General features: G+C 36.6%; 1 protein-coding gene across 5 annotated transcripts in view; it reads left to right on the top strand.

The window, feature by feature from the left end:
- The window catches only part of LOC131690892 (aryl hydrocarbon receptor), a 1300655-nt gene that overhangs the window by 1141252 nt on the left and 136098 nt on the right, over positions 1-23305 (top strand). The gene's annotated exons all lie outside the window — the stretch shown is intronic.

The raw sequence follows: 23305 nt of genomic DNA, 5'->3' as shown, positions 1-23305 counted from the left end.
TCTGTTTTCATGATCCTGTATTGCCTATTAGGGCGTAGAAGTCCTATATGGATTTTTGTCGAAGGTGAGTTGTCTGTTGGTTGTATTTTTATGCGTTTTTGTTTATATTACTACTAATTAACCAGATTCGCCAATTTTCTCTAATGTTTCAGAGAGCGAGTAAGGGCGCTATAACCCTGGCTCATTAGCCAGGACAGGGCTAAATACTTCTGTCCCATCCCAGGAGCCTAGGACCAAAGGAGTGACATTAACCCTCTTAGCAAAGTCACTTCCAACGATTTATCAAACCCCCATCAAATTGAAACGGTTGTGTACGGTTGTCCACGTTTCTTCCTTATTCAAGGTTCAAAATAATACGTTGATTAAATTATTCATTGAACGAATAATTTGATTGCCGTATAATCTTGAATCATCTTTATTTTGTACACTGCACAGTTGGCCTGGCCGCTTTAATGCTTGTGTCATATTCAATATGTGCCACAAACATTAATAATGTCAAGAAAAATTGTGGACGAACGTCCGCAATTTTCCAGGATCCCTACATGTATTGGCTGTGTATGTGTAGACTAGACTAGACTAGATAGGTCCCCTACATGTTTGTTCCTATGATTATTCGTATTGGGTTGCTTGACGAGAGCAGTTGGTGGGGGAAAGCGGGCATACAATTAACTCTCTCTATGTCGATATTCTCTACGTCGATATTTTTCTCTATCTCGATTATTTCGTAAGTCCCTTCAGATCGCATGTATAAAAACTCCTCTATGTCGATATTTTCTCTATCTCGATATCTCCCTATCTCGATGTACCTAGCTTTATATTTGCCTGCATTATTCTCTCTATGTCGATGTGTTTTTTTCTCTCGGGACATCACAAAGCATATACATAATGAAATAAAAATTGGCGATCAGGGCGCTAAGTCCTATTCTCCATGTAGGGGCAGTAAAGACATGATTTGAAGTAAAGGAGATATTCAACATGTTTTCCTACGAGACTTTCATCTTAATCTGCATATATTGAGGTTGTCTAGAAATTATGCATTTTTAGGTTCAAAATTTTAACTATAAACGTGCTATAAAAATATTTAAAATGCAGCCATCTGTAGCACGGAAATCATTCTTTCGTGGTCAAAACAATTTCAATTAGGGGAACATGGAGAGACTTGACCAAGCGCAGAATTCTATTATTGGCTATGACGTGTTCTATTACGGCCTTAAAAAATTTTCAAAAATATTTTTGTACTAGTTTCGGTACGTCAAGGTAATTTTAAAAGTTTTGAATGAAAAATGCTTTCCTTGTAGAAAAGATTCCGTATTCAATAAATTTGCGTTAAATGTCGTAATTTTGTATCAAACATTGTATGGACATATCTACTCTAAAGTACTCATACATTATTTTATACTTTATGAACTAGTGAAATGATTTTACATAAATCGGAACATTGAAATAGTTATTACTAAAATTTGCACGGTATTGAACGCAATAACTAATGTTGGGGAGACTTGACCAAGATTTTATGGGGAGACATGACCAAGTGGCAATAAGCCGAAGAAAGATAAAATTTTTCTGATATTTACTATGCTGTCGTACCAAAAAATCCCACATCAAACATCAGTCTATATATTTTTGTACTAGTAAACAAAGTTAGTAGTAATATGGCTGATTTCGTGACGTGTTAATATGCAATGTAAGCAGTACAGTTAATCCTTAAAAGGAAATACATTAAATACAGTCGAAATTTATGAAATTCGACCCTTTTATATTTTTTACTGCTACCTAATGACCTCGACAATATGGAAAAAAGGATTACAGTATTATTTATATCATTATTTGTTGTTCTGATTTTTCAAAATTCTCTTGGTCGTCTCCCCAGGCCTTGGTCGTCTCCCCGCAGTAGGGAGACTTCCAAAAAAAAACGATCTCAGACAAACTTTTATAATTTTTGAAAAAGTAAAGTAAAAATTCCGCAAAAAATTTGAACACGAATAATATCTTTTACATTATATCTCAATGACTTTGGAAGGATTGAAAACTTTTTTAGAGATTTATGCAAATTTAGCTGTAAACCTGGTCAAGTCTCCCCATGTTCCTCTACATGTGGGGCAGAATGAAAAACTGCAAATAAGGGATTCCTTCTCAAACAGCAAACTTGATGTTTTGCAGTGCGAGTGCCCTTTACCTCGTCGTCTACTATCCTACTTCCCCCAATACGAGCATCTATCTTTACTTCCCGGCATGCATTATGATGTCCTGAATGAAAAGTTGTTTCAAAGAAAATCATTGTGTTCTATATGTCGATCTCTCCCTATGTCGATGGTCCCTTCAATATCGACATAAAGAGAGTTAACTGTATAATCAATCGTTCGTAGTTCTAAAGAAAAAACTTTAATTTTTTATTACGAGTTTTTCGTGAAAACCACGAAACGACTTTCGTTGGCTTATTACGAAACAGCTTCATTCGGCAAACGAATTGTTCGCTGCTATATACGAATATCTTTCTAATATTTACGAGCACAATTCGTCAAACCGTCAACGTCAAAAGAGCTTCAATATGGAGTCATTGTTGCTATACGTCAGATGATTGTTGATCATCACGACGGTCTCGGTCTGAATATTTAGTAGCCATATCCGTGTCCACCGGTTTCAGGAAGATTTCCTGAACCTCCTTCGCTTGATCCAGAATCCGCAGCAGTACGGATTCAGTTGAGCCATCGCGAACTGCTCGTTGGTTTTGAATGAAGAAGTTTGAATTTTTCTCTGCCGGAGCAAAGTCAAAACAACATGCTATTAAATACGAAAGCTTTTCTAACATGAACGAAATGCATTCGTACGACCAACGAAGTCGTTCGTAATATACACAAACATTTATTGAAATAAACGAATCATTTTGTTTCATTCACCAAAAATAATGTCGTTATCAACGATAACATTCGTGCCATGTACACTAAATAAGTAAAATTTACGAAAACTTTTGTTCATCAAGCGTCCTTTTCTTCACACCACAATCTTTCTAGTCCTCTATAGAGGTGAGCAAAATCGATTTTACCAGATCGATCCTTTTGTTTAAAAAACTCGTTGTTGCCAAACATCGATCCTAAAAGATCGATTGAAAAAATAGTATGTTAATAAATACGAAAACTTTTCTAAGATGAACGAAATGAATTGGTGCGATCAACAAAATCGTTCGTAATATACATACACGTTTATTAAAATAAACGAAACTTTTCGTTTCATTCACGAAAAATAATGTTGTTATCAACGATTACATTCGTGCAATGTAAACTAAATAAGTAAAATTTACGAAAACTTTCGTTCATCAAGCGGCCATTTCTTCGTACCACAATAAAATCGATTTGGCCAAATCGATTTTTTTAAATTAAAAAAAATCGATATTGTCAAATTAAAAAAAAATCGATATTGTCAAATGATCGACTGAAAACAATAAGAGGCTAATATATACGAAAGCCTTTCTAAAATAAACGAAATGAATTCGTGCCGCCAACGTAATATACACAAACGCTTATTAAAATAAACAAAACATTTCGTTTCATTCACGAAAAATAATGTCTTTATCAACGATAATATTCGTGCAGTGTACATTAAATGTGTAAAATTTACGAAAGCTTTCATTCACCAAGCAGGCATTCTTGTTCATGAAATGAACGAAACCCACTATTTACAATGCACGAAAATACCTCGTTGCAGAAAACAACGAATGAATTCGTGCATTGCATGATCGATTTCATTATATTTACGAATTTATATTATCAGTGTTGAAAGTTTGAGCGAATTCTATACATTTCTTTTATAAGAAATGTAAAAATATGAATGGTGAGCCCAGAAAAAAATTCCATGTCTGTCATTTATAAAAGTTAGTTGATGCTACTTGCATGACCTGAAAATGACTAAATGACCGTAAGGAGATAAAAATGTACACAAAATCCATATTTTCAACTTTTTGCCTTGAATCACATTTTTCCATCGCAGTCTAATTTAAATTTGATGATATTGCTTGAAAAATTGAGATGAATATGGATAAATAAATGATAGCAAGTTCTAGGGAATCAATTCTTCTGTGTGAATATTTTTTGGTGAAATTTTTCAATAAGAAAACAAAAAAATGTTATTAAATACAATTACAAAAAAACAATGATTTTTTTTGTTAACGAAAACCTAAAAATTGAAGAAACTGTAATTACATTATTAAGAAGTTATTAGTAAGGAAGCATTTTTAACTTCAAGTATACTTCTAAATTTCTTAGTATTTGCCAGTCATTAGTATGTGCCAGTTATAATTTTCTCATAGAATACTAATACTAAATTTAACTTCGAAGCAAAATGCTCTCAAGAAAAATTTTCCGAAATATTTTGATTTTTTTCTTCAACAAAAATATCTAGTAGTGAAAATACGCCCTTTTAATAAATAACTCACAGATACCAAACGCAAAAACATTTAAACACGTTTAAAATTTAATTGCAAATAAAAAATGTTTAAAACATGATTGCATTGTGGAGAAAATAACAATAAAAAGTTTTAACATATTTCAAAAATTCCTTTAATTTTTAAATTTTAATTTTTATATTTTAATATATTTTTTTTACTTTAAATAATTTAGTTATAAAATGTATTTCAAAATGGTTTTTTAATTCAGAATTCTCATGAAAAATTGTGCTTCAAAATGCAGATGTTTTTAAGTTATTTTAGATTTTTTCGACATAATATATTACTTCGTTAAATTACGACCCTTTCAGAAGTTATTCCCGTTTGTTCATCAAAACCAATATGTTTTTCAAAATAAACATGAAATTTCTCGTTAATACTCCGTTCCCAGACCAAGGATGATTTGTGCCCGACTGTCTCGATATGCTTGCTTCAATAAAAATATAGAACTGTAACGTGACAGATTCTGGTTGTAACGTGACAGATCATTGAGAATACTCCATAAAATCGAAATCAAAGTTTTTCTTCAGGAAAACTATATTTCAAACTCTTCCTTGTTTTCCAAGCTTCAACTTAAAACTGTGTTCATGCGAATTTGGGGGCCAACGGAACAGACTTTTTCAATTTAGTCGGGCAACCTCCAAGCTCACTGTGAAAATTGCGTAACGTGACAGACGTATTAAAATGACAATAACACGAAAGCCGCTAAAGATAGAAAATAACTTTCTGTAGAAAAATTGTGCGGTTCAGTGACCTTAATAATGTGCAGTTGGGATAGAATCTGGTTTTATCGTTTTTGCTGACTTATTTAATGAAATATGCGTAAAAATGTAACGTGACAGACAGAAGCCTTGACCATATGCGGATACATATGTTCGAATATTTTAGGTTTCGATGTACGTGTATCGATATTTTGATATTTCCACTAGAAATAACGAAATAACTAGTTTAAATACAACCTATCAGAAGGTAGTCAAAATTGTAGCATTCGTATTAACAGCCTAAAGTGTAGTCTACTTCACCTATCAGAAGGTAGTCAAAATTGTAGCATTCGTATTAACAGCCTAAAGTGTAGTCTACTTCACTCCGGTTATGTCTCTGACATTACCCACCCATCTTTTTATCTTCAAGCAGATATTACCCAGTTTAGTCAATGATTTTTCTGAGATACCCAAAGATTTTCTTAATTATGGTGTATATAAACGCTCAGTATAGAATTTGATTAAATTCGATAGTGCTCGATTTTTGGTCACATGTCTCCCACTGTGCAACGTTTCGAAGCGATATCACTTCATCTTCAGGGGGAAGCAGGAATTCAACATAAATTAGTTCTAGTTTTCTCATATTACAAAAAATGGAAAGCCAAGAAGGATGTAATATTGAATTTGTTTCAACGAGTGGCCCAACTCCACACTAGAGGTGTGTGCCGATTCATTTTTAATCGGCGGCGGCGTAAGCGACATATTTGGCCAGCGTTGGCGGCGTCACGCCGTTAGACCGTATCGGTGGCGGCGCACAGTGGGACCAATCCAAAAAAGGTGGGACAAAACCTATTTGAGGCCTTAGATGTCATTTTAGAACCAGCATTTCTTTGTAGGATATGTTCACAATATTATTCTGCAACTTTTTAAATAGAATATTTTGTTGTTGGACTAAAGTAGAGTACCCGAGCAAAAAAAAAAATTTTCAAAAATTTTTTTTAGAGGGTCGATGTTTTCGACAAAGTTGTAGAATATTATGTTTTGAATAACTTCTTCTAAGATACCACAGACATCAAACCTCAAATTTGAGGCAAAATTGTTGTTTTTTGAAAATATGATCAAAAAATCAGTTTTTCGATATTTTCATGCTAAAAACCTTAATTGATTAATTTAATATGTTCTACAAACTTGCAGGTAACACTAAAATACAACTTTTTGTCGAAGGAACTAATAACCTAAAATCAATATTTTGGCTTCTAAAACTATTTTTCATATAAATTTACTCTATTTTCATCAAAGATTTCTGTTTTTAGGTGCACTTTTGTGCAGCCAAACTTTGGCTATTCCGATACTCTATTATTCGTAGAATAAAATTAATACTACATAGAAACAGGATATAGTTGGACGCATTGTTTGGGTGACCATTCATGTACGATGGTTTATAACATAAAATGTGCTTATATTATTTTTAATTTACATACATTATTAGCTATTAACAAAATCTTATATTTTGCCCACACTTTCAAGCACGTAGAACATATTGAGTTGATCAATTAAGGTTACAATATGGAAAAGTGAAAAAATAATATAACTTTTGAATTTAAACTGCCAAAGAACAACGATTTCGGATTAAAAAATAAATCTACAGTATGTATAAGGTATTTTTAATAAAAACGTTCGAAATTGAATGTTATACAACTTTGCTGAAGTCCCCAACCATCTAAAAAAATAGAAATGATTCAGTTATATTGTGAATATTTTAGGTTCTATAATATCTAAGGCCTCAAATAGATATTATTCTCCTTTTTGAATTTGTAGAACTAATCTTATTGGTTAAACTAAAGTAGAAATCCCGAACTAAATAAATCAAATTTTGTTTAAATAGTTGAGGTCCTCAGCAAAGTTGTTAAATATTGTATTTGGAACAATTCTGTTGAAAATACCATTTATTTCTTTTTTGAGCCGAAATCGTTGTTCTTTGGCAGTTTAAATTCAAAATTTATATTATTTTCCACTTTTTCATATTGTAACTGTAATTGATCAACTCAATATGTTTTATATGCTTGTAAGTGCGTACAAAATGTAAGATTTTGTTAATAGCTAATAATGTATATAAATTAAAAATAATATAGACATATTTTATGTTATAAACCGTCGTACATGAATGGTCACCCAAACAATGCGTCCATCTATATCCTGTTTCTATGTAGTATTAGTTTTATTCTAGGAATAATAGAGTATCGGAATAGCCAAAGTTTGGCTGCACAAAAGTGCACCTAAAAACAGAAATCTTTGATGAAAATAGAGTAAATTTATATGAAAAATAGTTTTAGAAGCCAAAATATTGATTTTAGGTTATTAGTTCCTTCGACAAAAAGTTGTATTTTAGTGTTACCTGCAAGTTTGTAGAACATATTAAATTAATCAATTAAGGTTTTTAGCATGAAAATATCGAAAAACTGATTTTTTGATCATATTTTCAAAAAACAACAATGTTGCCTCAAATTTGAGGTCTGATGTCTGTGGTATCTTAGAAGAAGTTATTCAAAACATAATATTCTACAACTTTGTCGAAGACATCGACCCTCTAAAAAAAATTTTTGAAATTTTTTTTTTGCTCGGGTACTCTACTTTAGTCCAACAACAAAATATTCTATTTAAAAAGTTGCAGAATAATATTGTGAACATATGCTACGAAGAAATGCTGATTCTAAAATGACATCTAAGGCCTCAAATAGGTTTTGTCCCACCTTTTTTGGATTGGTCCCACTGTGCGGCGCGCCGGTGTGTCGGCGTGACGAATATTGACGCCTATGTTAGGGCAACGCAAAATTTTTTTTTTTAATTCTCAAAGACCTCCTCTCATATTGTGACAAATGTCAAGGTAAGCTCAGATGCCAAATTTCACATCATTTGGACAATTCTAGACCCCCGCCCACCTCGCTTGAAATTTTTGAAAATGGTGCTATGGGAAAATGTGGAGGAAAAATATATTAAATGCTATAACTTTTGAAGTAGCAATCAGAAAACTACAATTTATACATCTTTATAAAGGAAATAGACTTAGTATTAGAATGGAGGTACTCATGTATCTATAAAAATACGGGAAACTGGGGTACTGGGTCATTTTGACCCCAAAATCCCCAATATTTTGAAATTTTCTGCTCCGTTGTGCAATCCATACATATTTTGATGTTTTTCTAATGTAAAAAATCTCAGAAATCGAACGGAATCTTTTAGACCTTTGTCCGAATACGAGAAATTGGAGTTATAGAGCCTTTTGTCATTTATATTAAATTTTATCTTTTTCTCGTGCATATATCTTTATTATTCTTCATTCAATTTTCATAAATTGTACCTTGTTCAACGTGGAAAATCCTTAGGAACAAAATAAAAATAGATTCGTTGCCGGTAAAATTCAGAAACATCAAATTATCTGACATATAGTCTCGATTTCACATTTTTATCATAAAATTAACACATATTAACTCCATTTAACTAGAAAATTCTTAGTTAATTTACTATTTATAGTGAAAAGTGCGCTTAGGAATCACATGAGAAAAGTTTCATGCCTGGAAAAATAGGTGAAGTTGAGGTATAAGAACATTTAATGAAAAAAATTGTGCTTCAAAATGCAGATGTTTTTAGGTTATTTTAGATTTTTTCGACATAATATATTACTTCGTTAAATTACAACCCTTTCAGAAGTTACTCACGTTTGTTCATCAAAACCAATATGTTTTTCAAAATAAACATGAAATTTCTCGTTAATACTCCGTTCCCAGACCAAGGATGATTTGTGCCCGACTGTCTCGATATGCTTGCTTCAATAAAAATATAGAACTGTAACGTGACAGATTCAGGTTGTAACGTGACAGATCATTGAGAATACTCCATAAAATCGAAATCAAAGTTTTTCTTCAGGAAAACTATATTTCAAACTCTTCCTTGTTTTCCAAGCTTCAACTTAAAACTGTGTTCATGTGAATTTGGGGGCCAACGGAACAGACTTTTTCAATTTAGTCGGGCAACCTCCAAGCTCACTGCGAAAATTGCGTAATGTGACAGACATATTAAAATGACAATAACACGAAAGCCGCTAAAGATAGAAAATAACTTTCTGTAGAAAAATTGTGCGGTTCAGTGACCTTAATAATGTGCAGTTGGGATAGAATCTGGTTTTATCGTTTTTGCTGACTTATTTAATGAAATATTCGTAAAAATGTAACGTGACAGACAGAAGCCTTGACCATATGCGGATACATATGTTCGAATATTTTAAGTTTCGATGTACGTGTATCGATATTTTGATATTTCCACTAGAAATAACAAAATAACTAGTTTAAATACAACCTATCAGAAGGTAGTCAAAATTGTAGCATTCGTATTAACAGCCTAAAGTGTAGTCTACTTCACTCCGGTTATGTCTCTGACATTACCCACCCATCTTTTTATCTTCAAGCAGATATTACCCAGTTTAGTAAATGATTTTTCTGAGATACCCAAAGATTTTCTTAATTATGGTGTATATAAACGCTCAGTATAGAATTTGATTAAATTCGATAGTGCTCGATTTTTGGTCACATGTCTCCCACTGTGCAACGTTTCGAAGCTATATCACTTTATCTTCAGGGGGAAGCAGGAATTCAACATAAATTAGTTCTAGTTTTCTCATATTACAAAAAATGGAAAGCCAAGAAGAATGTAATATTGAATTTGTTTCAACGAGTGGCCCTACTCCACACTAGAGGTGTGTGCCGATTCATTTTTAATCGGCGGCGGCGTAAGCGACATATTTGGCCAGCGTTGGCGGCGTCACGCCGTTGGACCGTATCGGCGGCGGCGCGCCGGTGTGTCGGCGTGACGAATATTGACGCCTATGTTAGGGCATTGCAAAAAAATTTTTTTTAAATTCTCAAAGACCTCCTCTCATATTGTGACAAATGTCAAGGTAAGCTCAGATGCCAAATTTCACATCATTTGGGCAATTCTAGACCCCCGCCCACCTCGCTTGTAATTTTTGAAAAGTGTGCTATGGGAAAATGTGGAGGAAAAATATATTAAATGCTATAACTTTTGAAGTAGCAATCAGAAAACTACAATTTATACATCTTTATAAAGGAAATAGACTTAGTATTAGAATGGAGGTACTCATGTATCTATAAAAATACGGGAAACTGGGGTACTGGGTCATTTTGACCCCAAAATCCCCAATTTTTTGAAATTTTCTGCTCCGTTGTGCAAACCATACATATTTTTATGTTTTTCTAATGTAAAAAATCTCAGAAATCGAACGGAACCTTTTAGATCTTTGTCCGAATACGAGAAATTGGAGTTATAGAGCCTTTTGTCATTTATATTAAATTTTATCATTTTCTCGTGCATATATCTTTATTATTCTTCATTCAATTTTCATAAATTGTACCTTGTTCAACGTGGAAAATCCTTAGGAACAAAATAGAAATAGATTCGTTGCCGGTAAAATTCAGAAACATCAAATTATCTGACATATAGTCTCGATTTCACATTTTTATCATAAAATTGCACATATTAACTCCATTTAACTAGAAAATTCTTAGTTAATTTACTATTTATAGTGAAAAGTGCGCTTAGGAATCACATGAGAAAAATTTCATGCCTGGAAAAATAGGTGAAGTTGAGGTATTAGGACATTTAATGAAAAAAATGTGGTTTGTAGAGTTAATGTCAAAATTTTTTATGTTTTTGAATTTTAACGCAAACGAATTTATCTTTGTTGTATTTCTAAGAATTTTTCACGTTCAACAAGGTACAAATCATTAAAATTGAATGAAGAATAATAGAGATATATGCACGAGAAAAAGATAAAATTTACTATAAATGACAAAAGGCCCTATAACCCCAACTTATCGTATGCGGACATAGGTCTCAAAGGTTTCGTTCGATTTCTGAGATTTTTTCACATTAGAAAAACTGCAAAATATGTATGGTTTGCACCACGGAGCAAAAAAATTTAAAAAATAGGGGATTTTGGGGCCAAAATGACCCAGTACCCCACAATCCCGTATTTTTCTAGGAACAGAAATATCTTCATTCCAATACAAAGGTTATTTCCTTTAAAAGAGGGGGCGCCTTTGAGAATTAAAAAAAAAATTGCGATGCCCTAGGCTATGTAACTAAAAAAATTAAAGGGTTGTGTACAGGACACGACCACAGTGACATTAAAAATGTAGCTTTTTTCAAGAGCGTGCAAATGAATTTTATCTGTCACACATATCGACTCACGTTCTTGCTCACTCGCCTATTTTCATATGTTACAATTTGCTATATACCCTCCCCATAAAAACATAATTTATTGAAGGTCATTTAACGGTAACCTATTATTACAATTAATCAATTATCTCACTAGGTGATTGGCATGATTTGGCTGATCCATCTAGTAAAAATAGACTGGTCTGTCCAGAAAATATATTCAAAAGAAAAGTTCCATATTGAGAGCTGTGATGAGGAAGCTCACGCCCGCCAACGGAAATATACAGATTCTGCATGAAATATGAAATTTCATTTTCCATTTAAATTTTCAATAATGTACTAATGAACTTAAGTAAACAATCTTAAGGTTAAGTATTTCTTGATCGATTGGTGGTTGAACAAATTAAATTATTTGATAAATTACATTGTTATACAACGTTCGCACTACCGGTTAAAACGGGTTTTTATGCTATCTTGGAGACATTTTTCTTGTTGCTAATTATTAAAACGTGTTATAACTCTGTAGTGTAAACATTGTATTATTAAACAAATTCTGCAGCGTTTTATGTTATATAGGTGTTTTATGTGGTAATAGGACTGACATAATTATATCTTCAGTACAGCGGTTTGTTTCATAATTTAAAACAGATTTATTTTAAAATTGAAATTGGTATACCTAACCGTTCTATTTGTTGTATACTTTGAAACGCGATTAGAACTGTGTTTTAAATACATAGGGCAGGACAAATACTCTTAAGACATGGCTTGAATTTTAAGCGAAAAGAACACGCGCTTAAACTGCTGCTGGGACGGTAAGTTCTGTTTTAAAATTTTCCGTTTTGTACAGTACGAAACAAAAGGGTTTGAAATTATGAAACAAAAAGTTCTGCTAAGAATGTGATTGTTTCCGATGCAATTACAGATTTTTTTTACGCGGGGGATACAGGCCGCGCAAAATGAAAACCGCGTAAATTTAAAAAAAAATGCGTAAATGAAAACCGCGTAAATTTCAAAATCCGCGTAAAAAAATACCGCGTAAAAAAACCTGAGTGTACTCTCCTATATAAAATACTACGCTGCTAAACAGTGCAATAACTACAGAAGCACGTTGTCAGATGCCTTGCTGATAAAACACATGTCTAGAGCGTTTTTTCATTACATCATATCTAACAGAAACGTCAAACGGAGAAAATCGCGTGCAAAAATTTCCTTGCAACCTTCAAATTTATTTAACAATTAAAGCACACAGAGGGCTATTAATTCTACTATCACCTCTGCGTTTACTCATTGCAGGATCGTATAAGCATATTACATGTTTTTCGCGAAGATAATAGGGAGATAATTGATAACTATTATTTTATTACGTTTTGCCGATCACTTTTGCTATTATGCTCTTTTACATATGCGGTCTTGGCAACACCATTTGTAGATGCCACATTTTACTGTGACGTTTAAGAGATGGACTTGTAGTTGTGATATATTTCAAGTGCTGTATTGCAACCGAGAGCGTAGATATGAGGTTTGGCATTGGAAAAACATACTAACTACAGTCGACTTGGAGAAACATCACAACGCAAAACATCACATCTACAAAATATTAGCAAAGCTTTGGTATACTATATGTGACATTTTGACTTAAGATTAAATTAACATATAAAGAGTTATCATTTTTCTCTATTATTTGTGGACGATAAAGAGTCAATGCTTAGCTTTTATTTGGCATAATAAACTCAGTTTGTTTACATTTGTTAGATATTACGTTTTAAATAAACGGTATAGATATAACCGAAATATTTATCACATATAACCGAAATATGAAACATATGAAAGCCAATAGGCTCTTTACCCTACGCAGCTACAAAGCGCCGTAAACATGGATTAACAAGTTATAACGCACACGCATGCATAAAAATAAATATTTTTTTCAACGCAACACTCTCAAGCAGCACACATTCTGCCGTATTGGATTAAATCCAAACCACCCCACCCACCCACTTTGCAAATCATTCTGTGACACCGTGCTGGTACCCGAAAAATCCGCACACGGCAACCGCTGCCGAAAATGCATAGCGTCTACCGCTTAGTGTAGCGTCCAGACGCTGCAGCCATGATCTTACCCGTTCGACATCAGAACAAAAACTGATTCAAACGTGTACGCGTCACCTCTATTTATAAACTAACCGTATATGGTTTAGTCACTTACGTGCGAGTGTGTGCAAATGCCAACGTTGCTGAAAATCGATAGCGCTTATTGCATCGCCCGGAGAGGATGTTGCTCGTATGGGATATTAGCAACAACTGATTTAAACGGACATGCGTCGCTTCTATTTATGACTTTTCGTGTGTGATTGAGCGACTAAGGTGCCCTCTAATGACGGCTGTGTCTGAGAAATCTGCCTCACGAATGGTAATTTTCCCGTTTTTCGTGAACTTTTTAATTTTATCAATTTTCAAAAGTCTACTTTTATTGGGGAGGTTTAAAATTATTACCAATATTTAAGTTAGGTGTTTCTGAATCGGTTGGTGTATGAATGATTAAAATCCATCTAGTAATATCGGAGTTATAAGCGTGCAAACCTTACGTAGTTTCGTTACATGGGAGATAGTTTAGATTTTAGAATGACACCTAGCCCCAGATAATGGAGTAAGACATTTTTAATGTCAAAAAATCTTGGCAGTTTCTCTTCGCAGCACATATAAACAGACGCTACAGCTTGAAGAAAATTCTAAAAACCTATTTGAATCCACCTAGCGGTGCAATTGTGCCTTTCTCAATCATGAATCACGAGAATGTGTGCGTTGTTTACATTCATTAAAAACTTTTAAATGCATATATTACATTTTATTATTATACATCACATGACAACTATATACAGGAAAATAAATCATAATTCGAGTTCTAAAATTTTGAAAAAGAAAAAACAGCCACGGTAATATTGAACTGAAAAAAGGTGCGAAATCGGCAAAGTCCCAAAAAGTCGATTTTTATAAAAAAAAATTTTTTCGAGATAACATAAAATCTCGACGTTTCATGCATTTTAAAGATGTTTGGCATCAAAAGTACGAATTCGATTTCTGAAATTTCATGGGGTCCCCCATTTGAAAAAAAATTGAGTTCCGGCTTTTATGGGAATTTCATATGTGACCGGACGGTTTAGTCTATATTTCCGGACCCATATAAGCGATCCGTACGAAATTTTATAGACATCTGTGGGGATATTATAGCTATCATTTGGGACTAAGTTTGTGAAAATCGGCCTAACCATTTCCGGGAAACTGAGGCGAGTTCGTAAATTTTGAAAGATGGCCGCTTTTCCCGGGCACTTCCGGAACCGTCTATGGTGGTCAATGTAGTCAACGAAAGTTTGGTTGGCCGTCGGTGACCTAGAACAGCAAATTTAAGTTGTTTGAGAGACATTTTAGCAAAATTTTTACCTTTTTTGCTTTCATCGGAGTATCGGTTTGAATCACAATTTGCTATGTGATCGCACGCCACAACCTGTAACTCCGGAACCGGAAGTCGGATCGGGATGAAATTAAATAGCCATTTACGGGGACGCAATACCTTTCATTTGAGGCCAAGTTTAGTCGAATCGGTCTAGCCATCTCCGAGAAACCGATGTGACTGTTATTCTGAATTTAGATACTTCCGCCGGGGCTTCCGGAACCGAGGATGGTGGCCAATGTGGCCAAATAGACTTTGAATGGATGTTAGTGACCTAATACTACAAATCGAAGCAGTTGTGGTCAATTTTTCACCTTTATACATTCATTGCAGAATTTATTAAAATCGACATTTTCTGCGTGTTCGTACTTATCACCCTGTAATTCCGGAACCGGAAGTCGGATCCATTAGAAATTCAATAGCAGCCTATGGGAACGTTGCATCTTTCATTTGAGACTAAGTTTGTCAAAATCGGTTCAGCCATCTCTGAGAAAAATGAGTGACATTTTTGGTCACATACACACACACACACATACATACATACACACATACATACACACACAGACATTTGCCGAACTCGACGAACTGAATCGAATGGTATATGTCACTCGGCCCTCCGGGCCTCCGTTAAAAGTCGGTTTTCAGAGCAATTGCAATACCTTTCTATTGAGAAAGGCAAAAACATCAACGCCCACGATGTACTACCGACATCTGTTGAACACTTTGCACAAACTGTAATTCTTGCAACTAGATCAATTTTTTTTTTTTAACTGAAGCTCCAATAGTACCCACCCTCTTGCCAAATACAAGATAATAAATGAAAGGTGGAACCATTTTCACAGTTGTAAAATTAAATTGTGCAACGGTAAAATAGTTTTTGTTTTGTTTGAGGAAATTAATTCTTGTTGTCGTTTCATTGTTTTTTTGTTTCTATTTAGTATTCTTTACCGTCGCTCTTTTAGAATCCCGCAGATATCAGGTACCCTAACACGAGGCGTTATTAATGGCATTACTGCGCAGAAATGTCACTTTTAATGATCGTGTAACGACACCTTTCAAGGTAGACACATTACTTTATTTTCCAAGCTGAAGTTTTCTTTTACTTTTTGTAAGTACAAAATCGCCGCGATTCCGTGGCACTACATTTTCTTTCAACGTAAGGTTTGCTTCTATCTTGAGCGCAAAGTGTGCTCGATGTATTGGAATCATACAGATCTACACCCTGACGAAACCTATACAGCTACTATCATTCATAATAATTCCACGACATGATGTTTTAGCTCTTGTTGGATTGAAACTGATCTCTAAACAATCCTGATTGAAAATGGTCTGAGCATATCTCTAGTTTTCGTAGCACCTGCACCCCGCCAATTTCTCCAGCAGTTTCGGGGATCAACAAATTCTAATCCCATGCATACATCCAGTTAGATTCGATACACCGAATCAATTACTAACATCCTATTATATGCTTACTCACCGATCGGCATCGTGTTGTAACTTAAGAAATGATTGTGAACAACTCCCGCCTTGGGCACTTCGACAAGAATGAATTTCACATTCCCGGACCATTTTGTTTGTTTTGGTTTGCATGAGATTAAAAAGACGGTAACGTTTTCGGGTGGGTGTGGAAACTAAGTAACGCATTTAGCTCTGTGTCAAATTCTCTTCACTAACGCCACGCTCGCTGATATGGCGCATTTTTTGTAATTTAAATCGACCGTTTTTTCTACGAGTGATGAAAATTAATCTCGTGTTACGTCTTATTTGTCTGTTATACCGGGCTGAGGCAATTGACACTGAAAATCTTTCCTGAGTGGGGCTAGATCACACGATGAATAATTCATTGCCCGTTTCATCTGTAGATAGACTTTCGTGCAAATTTTTAAAGTAGCAAAATAAATATTCTTACGATAAACTGCACGGGGGACAGCAAATAAACAAACCGAACATCTTATGCCCAATCCTAGATATGGCGTTAAATGTTGTTATTGTTAGCCACCGCAATAACCAAACTATGGTAGATGCGGTATGAGCATATTTTCGTGCGACAAAATTATTTTTCTGTGACTATTTGGGGGTAAAATTCGCAATATGAGACCAGAAATTTTACCCTATGCATCGCCACATTAGTACACCAGCATCGCGAAAAGTCAAGATCACTCAGCCCAACTAATCTTCGAGAAAAAAATTCAAAATAGGTCACTAATCAACAGTGGCATAGTAGCGGGGGGGATTTGGGGACGAAAGAACCCCCGAAATATTTTGGAGAAATTTGAAAAAATTGAATATGTTAAACAAAAATACGCCTAATATTTTAAATGAAATTCTCAAAGTTTCATTTGCAAAAGTTATCTTGGGAAAAAATTTCATTGTAGTGAAAATTGGCTGCAGACTCGACACATACCTGTCGGCACGTTGTGTAGGCTAGCTCAACCTCCGAGGACTATAACAAGTAGATCGCGACGAAGCGAGGAGCTAGGAGCTTAATGGTTCACGAAACGGGTATCGGAACCGAGAGAATTTTCACCATATTCTGTAGTCTTTGACTGACGGCGAACATGGACTGGAGAGTGTGAGAGAAGTATCCCCATAGAGACCACCAGGCGATTCGCTACCGCATCGGCCAATGGAACCCTGCTGCAGCATGAAGAAGGACGGGCGGCAAGCTAAAGTGGAAGACGAAAGCCTTTAACGAAAACCTCTTTGTTGAGTTACTTCGGCGAACAACGGAATCAAGCACGTTGATACGGCTGATCTAACAAGAAGGATTGTGACGGCTTGTAACGTTACAATGTCACGAAAACTAGGGCCATGCAGTAGATGGCGTGCAGCTTACTGGTTAAATGAGTGACTCAGTAAGCTACACGCTGCTTGTCTTAGAGCCAGAAGGCGGGCTCAGAGCGCAAAATCGGAGAGTGAGAGAGGAGCGCAAGCGACGTATCTAGAAGGTAGGGACTCTTTAAAACGGGAGATCAAGCTTAGCAAGCCAATTGCCATAAGTAGCTGTATGCTATATTCTGCTTGAACGGGACATCACGTTTGATCAGTCGTTCGATTGAAACATAAAGTGTGTTTTAATTTTAAGGGATTTGCGTCAAGCCGGCGCTAATCTATTCCGACAATAAGTTAGTGTCGGTTTCTGATGAGGCGAAGCCGAAACGCAACTAAGTATGAAATAAGGATTTGTGCCCTCCTGTTCAAAGACTGGTTTTTACCAACAAATTTTTACCCTAGTGAGAAATTTTGGTTTTTACCAAATTTTCCTCCTTAGGGTGAAATATAGCATAGTGCTTTCGCATAGGCCTGCTAAGCCAAGACAAGTTTCGGCTTCACTTGTGTCTCATCGGCATAAACAGAACTTCTGCTTGAACGGGACATCACGTTTGATCAGTCGTTCGATTGAAACACAAAGTGTGTTTTAGTTTTAAGGGATTTGCGTCAAGCCGGTGCTAATCTATTCCGACAATAAGTTAGGGTAGGTTTCTGATGAGACGAAGCCGGAACGCAACTAAATATAAGTAGCTGTGCTGAGAAATAAACGCCAATCCCTGGGGGACGCGTACTGAGTCGTCATGACGAAGACGAGGGTCCGTCGACACCAGCTGAAATATGCCCGGGTAAACTAAAGATAAGTTGAGGGTCTCTTTGCGAATCACGATTCAACTACCTAGTCACCGACACCGTACGGCGAAGAAGAAGGAGGTAACACAATCGAGTAGCAAGTGACTAACGACGAGCTCAAAGACGCGTCGATGTGGCTTAAATCAAAGAAAACTTCCGGTCCGGATGGAATACCCACCGTGGCGCTGAAAGCTGCGATCTTGGCATATTCGGACATGTTCAGGATGCTATTGCTGAAATCTTTAGACGATGGTAATCCCCGAAATGAGGAAGGTGTAGAACCTGATGTTGCTGCCAAAGTCAGGGAAATCACCGGGCCATCCAGCCTCGAATAGACCAATGCCGCAGCGTGACATAAAAGAATGAGCCAGATCCTGAAGAGCTACTTCCAGATTAGAGCACTGCTGTACCAGACGAACAAATTGGCAGAAGGCAATGCGAGTCGCAGCGGGCGTTACTCAGGGCTCCATTCTCTGTCCATCACTTTGGGATGGGACGTACGATGCACTGATAATATAAATTCGTAAATATAATGAAATCGATCATGCAATGCACGAATTTATTCGTCTTTTTCTGCAACAGAGTACTTTCGTGCATTGTAAATAGTAAGTTTCATTCATTTCAAAAATGAATAGCCGTATGGTGAACGAAAGCTTTCGTAAATTTTACACATTTAACGTACACTGCACGAATGTTATCGTTGATAATGACATTATTTTTCGTGAATGAAATGAAATGTTTTGTTTATTTTAATAAGCGTTTGTGTATATTACGAACGATTTCGTTGGTCGCGAGAAATCTTTTCGTTAATCTTAGAAAAGGTTTCGTATTTATTAGCCTCTTATTATTTTCAGTCGATCTTTTGGGATCGACGCTTGACAACATCGTTTTTTTTTATTTAAAAAAATCGATGTAGCCAAATCGATTTTATTGTGGTACGAAGAAATGGCCGCTTGATGAACGAAAGTTTTCGTAAATTTTACTTATTTAGTTTACATTGCACGAAAGCTATCGACATTATTTTTCGTGAAAGAAACGAAATGTTTCGTTTATTTTAATAAACGTTTATGTATATTACAAACGATTTCGTTGGTCGCATTCGATCTTTTAGGATCGATGTTTGACAGCACCGATATTGCTCCGGCAGAGAAAAACTCAAATTATTCATACAGAATCAACGAGCAGTTAGCGACGGCTCAACTTATTCTGTACTGCTCCAGATTCTGAATCAACTGGAAGCGAAAGAGGTTCAGGAAACTTTTCTGCAACCGGTGGACACGAATACGACTATTAAATAGTCAGACAACAACAATTATCTGACGTATAGCAACAATGGCTCCATATTGCTCTTTTGACGTGGACGGTTTGACGAATGGTGCTCGTAAATATTATAAAGATATTCGTATATAACAGCGAACGACTCGTTTGCTGAATGAAGCTGTTTCGTAATAAGCCAACGAAAGTCATTTCGTGGTGTTCACGAAAAACTCGTAATAAAAAAATAAAAGTGTTTCGATAGAACTACGAACGATTCATCATATGTACGAAAAATTAGTATATTTTATGAAAGTTGTTTGTACGAAATTAATTCCTAGCGATTTACGAATATAGTCTATCAGTGTGGGGTCTAAACACTGCGGCTGCCCAGGAAAGTGAAAATTGTTGGTTTCGTGGACGATGTATCACTAACGGTGAGACACTTGAAGAAATGGAGGTGTCGGTGACGGAGACATTCGATGCTATCGAGAGCTGGATGAACGGGTCAAGCTGCAAATAGCTCACTACAAGACGGATTTGTTGTTGGACAGCAACTGCAAAGCGGTTCAGCGGATACAGATCACCATCGAAGGGCATGTGAATGCATCGAAGCGTGCACTGAAGCAATAGGAAGTGACAATCGACGACTGATTGAGCTTAAACAACCAAGTTGATTACACATGCGAAATGTCGGGTCTATATCTAGTGTTTTGTCATCGATACTGCGATAAGGGGCTCCTGCTTAGGGTGCGGCGCTGAAAACCAAGTGAAACCGCGAACAGCTGAACAGGGCGCTTCGACTGCTGGTCGTACGAGTTGCGATTGCGTACCGGAGGCAGTATGCCTTGACGCCGAGATGATCCCCATCTGCATTACCCTGACGGAGGACATCAAGTGCTACAATCAATGAAACGTCAGAAAAAACGTAAAAACGTGAGGAAGATGATGAGAATCGATTCGATGGTGATGTAGCAGCAGGAATAGGATAATACGGAGAAAGGAAAGTCATCCAAACCTGTCGACGTGGGTCAATAGAAAGCACGGAGAGATGACCTTCCACCTGAAACAGCTCCTACTGAGCAATAGATGCTTAAGGAGTATCTTCATCGGTGTGGGTACGCAACGTCAACACTGTGCCTGGAGTGTGAGAACGTCGAGGAGACACCGGAAAATCTTTGAATGTCCGAGGAGAGTCTTTGATTGTCCGAGGTTTGAAATGACGTGCAGGGAGCTACTTAAAACGGGAGGACCGGGCATCAACCCGGATAATGTAGCCTACAGAATGACAAGCCACGCAGTAAACAGAGATATGATGTAGATCAGTGATTCTCAACCTGAGGTCCGCGGCCCCATAGGGGACCGCAAAGTCATTGCTTGGAGTATGCTAAGAAAAATATATTTTCCAAGTGCATATTGAAATTTCAAATCTTGTTTCCTAACAAATTGAAAATAACATATTGATAGCATACAAAATTGATGTTTATCTGTGGGGGTCCGCAGCAACCCAGTGTGATATCTAAGGGGTCCGTGCTACGAAAAAGGTTGAGAACCGCTGATGTAGATCATGACCGTCTTACAGCGGACAACGGTTTCGGGAGAGCAATCACCGCCAGGGAACTCTCCGCAGGTATAAGCTAGATCCACCGCCGAGGACTAGTCGAGTAGACCGCAACAGAGCAGCGAGTATGAGTCGTCGAAACGCCAGCGAACCGGACGTCACGCTCCATGCGAATTCGCCGGACCGACCACGGCTCCCCACCGGTTGTTTCGATAGAAAAATAGCGAAAACCAAAGAAGAATCGATATTGGGAAAACTTTTTTCGCCAGGGAACTCTCCGTTAGCGTAAGCTAGATTCACCGCTGGGGACTAGACGGATTAGGCATCGATGAGACACCACTAGTCGCGGGTCATCGGCGCACCAGTGCACCGGATACCCATCTTTACCAGAATCGCCGAACTGACCTCGGCACCTAGCTGATTGGCTCGATCTCGGGAGAACTTCTCTCGCCGGGGAATTCTCTGTCGGAGTAGGTCAGGTCCATCGTCGGGGACTAGACCGAGTTGTTCGCGAACAAGTCGAGGACTGAATGGACCATCAAGGAGGTAGTGCTAAATGGCCCAATAAGAGAACTAAATGGGTTAAAGGAGTTGCGGTGCTAAGTGGCACCGGTTACAGAGCCAAAGGGCTCAAGAAGTTGTAGTACTGAAACCAAATAAGAATCGGTATCGGGAGAACTTCTTTCGTCTGGGACTTCACCGTCAGCTTACAGTCATATTCACCGCCGGGAACCAGACCGCGTAGACCGCGACGATACACCACCAGTCGCGCAGGTGCTCCAGCAAACCCCTACTCTACCGGAATCGCCGAACTGACCGCAGCACCTGGCTGGTTAGCTCGAACATCTCTCGCCGGTGAACTTTTCGTCGGAGTAGGCTAGATCTATCGTCGGGGACTAGACCGAGTAGTTCACGAACCAGTCGGAAGCTCAACGAGGAAGTGGTACTGAATGGCACAAGGGAACTGAAGGGCTCAGTAAATTAGACAGTCTGAAGTTTGCCGCCCAGATTGTCCTCGTAGGGGAAGAGCATTAATTCTATACCAACAGCTAGCTCTCCTACGTTGACTACCCAAACCCGTTCCCTGAGTTGTTGGTTTTTGAACATTTTTTTCCTGCTCAGAATATTTTTGAACATTTTTTCATACATGTACAAAAAAAATTTTCTTACTACGCCACTGCTAATCAATCAATGATAAATAAATCTCGCATTGAAAATAATTTGTGTTTTCACAAAACTAGTTCACGAAAAAAAAGATGGCATTATACTTAAATGTTTAGTAGGTGGTTGTGTCTAAATATGTTTAATATTTTTATAATTCTAGTTCATAACTTGATGATACATTGATTTGTATTAACTTTATCGACTAAACGAATTGAACGATTTGCAACGATTTTCGTAAATTCTCGTCGTGTTATCGTGATATTTTAGTCTTGAGCTTACCGTCGGATTTTTTACACAGAGTCACGTGTCTTATAGTTTTCTTAATTATTTCACGGACATGAATTGTAGCTAGGTAATGTATTTTTGGTGCTCAGCGCAGTTTCATTTTATTCCGAACATTAAACTGAATCTTAACAAAAGAACAACAGGGTTACAGGTCCTAGTAGTTTCCTTGTATCTAATGCTCGCGCCTATGAGACTGGTTGCTAGCAGTTGTACACAATAGCTCACATAGAAATTTCAAAACCAAAGAGCAGAGCGAATAATCCATGAATAATAGTCTGAGTTCCTTGTAATTGTTTACGTAAGTATATTAAGATTATGTGGAAAATTAATTACTTCATGAACTATATCATGAACAGTTTCACGAGCTCGACTGGTGAATCGTGTCTAGTATATTAGGAATCATGAATCGGTTAAAAAATCGATGAATAATAAACTATGTTCCAGTGAAATTGATTACGTGCAAAGATTAAGATCAGATTTGTGGACCAATCCACGCGCACGAATGGTGAATTGTAACTTATATGCTCACAATCATAACCAGTTGACGAAGCAAGAATGGATCCATGAATTGTATTCCGAGTGTCGTTCGAGAAAATATCAAGACT

This window comes from Topomyia yanbarensis, chromosome 3 (assembly GCF_030247195.1).
Source record: "Topomyia yanbarensis strain Yona2022 chromosome 3, ASM3024719v1, whole genome shotgun sequence".
Classification (NCBI taxonomy): Eukaryota; Metazoa; Arthropoda; class Insecta; order Diptera; family Culicidae; genus Topomyia; species Topomyia yanbarensis.
The sequence above is the reverse complement of the archived record's forward strand: the minus strand, read 5'-3'. Positions and strand labels throughout refer to the sequence as shown.